We start from the raw sequence: 5,523 nt of genomic DNA on the forward strand, positions 1-5,523 counted from the left end.
TCCCAAACCGTTTTCTTTCGTGACGTGCCAGAGGGCAGGCCGTCTTAATGTAGTGAAAGGGTTGAGGAAAGTAGAATGAACGATAGAGGTGATGGAGTGGTTTCAAAGACGCTGATGGAGGGGGAGAAACCCTCAAAAAGCGGCTGCGCACGCGCGCGCCGGGCGTGGACGCTCACGGGTTAGCCGGGGTATACGCCCCAAGCGGCGAATATCGGCGCAGGCGCGAAGTTGCCGCATCACGCATGCGTGCAAACGCGCGGCGTTCGAGAACGGGAAGGAGCTGTGTCTGTCTCCTGAGGGGTAGGCAGGTGCTTCCGAATCGCGGAATGAAGGTGCTGTAAGCTGGAGACACACGGAAAGAACCCAGAAGCTTCGAGCGGTTGCAAACCACTGCATTGAGCCAACGCCTCCTGCTCTACTGAAGGTGATTCCACAGCTTTGTGAGGAATAAGTTAAGATGAAGTCAATGAAGTTTTCTGCAAATTGCAAACATTGTAGCAGGTGTTACCAATTTTATTAGTTCGACCACGACTTCACTCCTGTATTTTGAAAAGCTGTTTGCCACATTGAACATAACAATAATGGGAAAACAGATTTTACTCAATCTGATATAATTCTAGCACGAAACAAGGAAACCTAGCATTTAATACCACCCGAAAATATACCATTTCTGGTAGGCTTTTTTAGAATATTGAAATTTGATTATAGGTGGGCGCGGTGGCTCACGTCTGTAATCCCAGCACTTTAAGAGGCCGAGGGGGGCGGATTCACCTGAGCCTAGGAGTTGGAGACCAGCCTGGGCAACACAGTGAAAACTCGTCTCTGCAAAAAGTACAAGAAATTAGCTGGGTACGGTGGCAGCAGGCCTGTAGTCCCAGCTACTTGGGAGGCTGACATGGGAGGATTGCTTGAGCTGGGGAGGTTGAGACTAGGCAGCCGGGATCACACCACTGCACTCCAGCCTGTGGGACAGAGACCCTGTCTCACAAAAAAAGAAAAAAAAAATGTATTTGCCACATTGTAAGGGGTGAAAGTTAGAAACGACTAAACTGTGTGATTTTATCCTTTTCAATTCAATCATTCTATGATTCCTAGATATTTATTTGGGAATAAAGTATTGTGAAAATTCTCATGACTTAGTAAACTGTGCATATTCAAGGAGGTAAAGGAAGACAAAGGTTTTTAAAATTAAAAAAAATGAGAATTACATAATTGTTTTTAAACCATTATCCTTGGCTGCAAAGATCAGGAACAAGGTAACACCAGTCAGAGACTGGACAGGAAGTTGCTGGGCAGATGTTTTTACAGAAGTATTTTTTATGTAAGATTGTGACTTTTGGCTGGGTGCCATGGCTCACACCCATAATCCCAGCACTTATGAGTGGATCACCTGAGGTCAGGAGTTTGAGACTAACCTAGCCAATATGGTAAAACGCTGTCTCTACTAAAAATACAAAAATCAGCCAGGTGTGGTGGCACGCACCTGTAATCCCAGCTACTCAGGAGGCTGAGGCCGGAGAATCTCTTGAACCCGGGAAGTGGAGGTTGCAGTGAGCCAAGATGACACCACTGCACTCCAGCCTGCGTTCTGTCTAAAAAAAAAAAAAGAAGATCGTGGCTTTTGCAGTTTTTTGTGATAGTTTTTGTTGTCAGGTGTGCAAGCATGAGACCACTCTCTTCGTGACCTCTGAATCTGTTTTTCAGGGCTTTAAAAAATATATATTAGTGACTCCCCCGCTTTTGTTTAAGATCCGGGGCTGGAATGCAGTGGCTATTCACAGGCAAGATTGTAGCCCAGTACAGCCCCTAAGTTCCTGAGCTCAAGCAGTCATCCTGCCTCAGCCTCCCAAGTAGCTAGGACTGCAGGTGTGTACCACCGAGCCCATGTAATTCCATTTTGATTATGACAGCTTGAACAGAAATAAGGCATTAAGTGGGGTAAAAACATTTATAATGTTTTAAAGGTTAGTTTTTCAGGAGATTAATATTTCAGAAGAGGTGGGAAATTAGGAACAAAGAGACTGGGGAAAAAAAGCAGTTCAAGCATAAATGATAAGATTCTAGATTAGGATGGTGACAAAGTAAGGGAGTATTCTGAGAAAAATACTAAGGAGCTGATAGGATAAAGTATAATAACTCTGTAAAACTGTCTTTACCATCCTTGAAAGTATGACCCATATCTGTGGTATTCATCACTGTCTATGTCAGTATGTAAAAATGATGAAACACAAACAGAAGTGACTCCAAACATGACTTCCGAAATAACAATAACATAATGACAGGATTGGAGGTGTCCAGTAGATGATTTAGTTCTGAATTAGTGTGGAATGAAAAAAAACTCAAGGAGTAGGCAGTGGTTGAAAACACGAGGTTAAGGCACAGGAGAAAGTTTAGCACATGAGAGACATTTGGAATTTAGTAAGGGCATAGTATATCACCATCAAATAGTTATTAAGGACCTATTATTTGCTAAACATATTGCTACCCCCATGATTCTCAAACATTGGTGCCCAGAAGAATCATCTAGAGAGCTTGTTAAAAACCAGATTTCTGAGCTTCATCCTATGAATATGCATTCACCAGCACCCAGGTGAATCTGAGGCAAGAGACTAACATTTTGAAAACACTGTGATTGACTGGGTGTGGTGGCTCATGCCTGTAATCCCAGCACTTTGAGAGGCTGAGGTAGGTGGATCACTTGAGGTTAGGAGTTTTGAGACCAGCCTGGCTGGCGTGGTGAAATCCCAACTACTAAAAAAAACACAAAAATTAGCCGGGCAGGATGGCATGCACCTGTAGTTCCAGCTACTTGCGAGGCTGAGGCAGGAGAATTGCTTAAACCCAGGAAACCCAGGAAGTAGACGCTGCAGTGAGTGACATTGTGCCACTGCACCTGCGCCCCAGCCTGGATGACAGAGCAAACTCTGAGAGAGAGAGACAGAGAGAGAGAGAGAGAGACAGAGACAGAGAGAGAGAGAAAGAAAAAAGAAAAGAGAAAGGAAGGGAGGAAGGGAAGGAAGAAGAAAGAAAGAAAGAGAAAAAAGAAAGAAAGAAAGCACAACACTGTGCTGTGATTGATGGTGTAGAAATGTGAAAGATTTTCCTTCCAGGCTGGGCATGGTGGCTCACACCTGTAATCCCAGCACTTTGAGAGGCCGAGGTCGGTGGATCACTTGAGGGCAGGAGTTTGAGACTAGCCTGGCCAAAATGGTAAAACCCTATCTCTGCTAAAAATAAAATTAACCGGGTGTGGTGGCATATGCCTGTAATCCCAGCTACTTGAGAGGCTGAGACAGGAGAATCACTTGAACCCGGGAGGTGGAGGTGTCAGTGAGCTGAGATTGTGTCATGGCACTCCAGCCTGGGCAACAGAGTGAGACTTCCTCTCAAAAAAATAAACAAAACACTTTCAAGTTGCTTATTCTGAGGACTGCTGTGATTTGAATGTACCCCCCCGACACACACACACACACACACACACACACACACACACACACACACAAAACTCATGTTGAAATGTAATTGCCATTGTAACAGTGTTGAGAGTCGAGACCTTCAAGAGGCGATTAGGTCATGAGGACTACCGTTAGTTATTGCAGGAGTGGGTTCCTAATAACTGGATATGTTTGGCTACCATCTTGCCTCTCTGTCTCTCAAATTACCCCATCTGTGGTATTTTGTTATAGCAGCAGAAATTGGGCTAATATGAGACAGGAAGTAGTATGACCCCAACTGAGAAGTCTCTTAGGGAAGAAAAAAATCATCAGTGCTTGGTATTACCTCTGTGGAACGTATTGTTTTATAAAATCTAAATTCACAAAAGGAAGCTGAGAGTATGTGATGCAATAGAATTTCCTTTTTGTACCAAATAAATGTACTGCTGAATACATAAATGTAATGACTGAAAGTACCCAGTCCTTACTCATTTCTACTGGCAAGATCTTCTGGGAAAGCAGAAGAAAAAAAGAGGAAGCATAGCAAAACACACACAACACAAAAAAAGGAAGACAACTCAGGAGAAGTAACAAATAGGAGAAGAAAACAAGAAAAAATGAAAGTAAATGTAAAATGAAAACAAACCCACATAGTTAAGAGAATACTATCATGTTGTTAAATACAAAGCACAAAAATAACAAGAGAAAATCCAGTCTTCTAGCAAAAACATTGATACTGTCTAATGGAGTGAAGATGGAATGAAATTACCAAGCAAATTGAACTTCCCAGGCATTATTTCCAAGGTGTCTTATCCATACATATTTTAGGAAGATACGGCTGCTGGTTTCTGTCTACAGATTACCCTGCCCTTTGTAACAGGTTCCTGACTCACCTGCAGGGTTTACTACCTGTTTGCCCAGATTACTGTATAACCAAATACCTGAGTGAACAATAGTTTCCTATTAAGTTTTGTTATTAAGTTAATGTGGTTGCCCTGTTAAATTAGTAATGTGAAGTAAACTGAAGATGGCATTAAAAAGCTAAACTAGGCCAGGTGCAGTGGCTCACACCTGTAATCCCAGCCCTTTGGGAGGCCGAGGCAAGTGGATCACAAGGTCAGAAGTTCGAGACCACCCTGACCAACATAGTGAAACCTTATCTCTACTAAAAATACAAAAATTATCCGGTATGGTGGCACGCACCTGTAGTCCCAGCTAGTCAGGAGGCTGAGGAAGGAGAATTGCTTGAACCTGGGAGAGGGAGGTTGTGGTGAGCCGAGCTCATGCCACTATACCAGCCGGAGCACCAGAGCAAGACTTGTCTCAAAAAAAACCCACTAAACTGAGGGCCAGGCACAGTGGCTCATGTCTGTAATCCCAGCAGCACTTTAGGAGGCTGAGGTGGGAGGATTGATTGAGGCCAGGAGTTCAAGATCAGCCTGGGCAACATAGTGAGATCCCATCTCTACAAAAAAAGTTAAAAATTAGCTGGGTGTGGTGACACATGACTTTAGTCCTGGCTTCTCAGGAGTTGAAATGAGAAGATTGCATGAGTTTAGGAATTGAAGGCTATAGTGAGCTATGATCACTCCACTACACTAAGGTGTGGGTGACAGAATATATATTTTTTAAAAAGCCCAAGATTAGAAACATTGACTGGAAAAATAATAGTTTTATAAATGATGAATGAGTACATGTTTACAAAGATACAGGGAGGTTTAGATCCACATAAAGATTATAAGCCAAAACAAAATGTGGTCTAAGGAATTCTATAAGAGCAGATCATTTGGGGTGTCATCATGAGGTGGTATTAAAGGGCAGAGGGAAAAAAAAAATCACCTCACATTGAACTGTAGCAGAAAATGTTACAAGTCTTCTGCTCCATGGATTTGACCACCTGTGCATGCAATGGAGTATAAAGTGATCTGGAAAACTGGATATAGTTGGAATCAAGAAATGTTTTTTTTTGTTTGTTTGTTTTTTTGAGACGTAGTTTCACTCATGTTACCCAGGCTGGAGTGCAATGGCGCGATCTCGGCTCACCGCAACCTCCGCCTCCTGGGTTCAGGCAATTCTCCTGCCTCAGCCT

Source organism: Cebus imitator, unplaced genomic scaffold (genome assembly GCF_001604975.1).
Source record: "Cebus imitator isolate Cc_AM_T3 unplaced genomic scaffold, Cebus_imitator-1.0 Scaffold402, whole genome shotgun sequence".
Lineage (NCBI taxonomy): Eukaryota > Metazoa > Chordata > Mammalia > Primates > Cebidae > Cebus > Cebus imitator.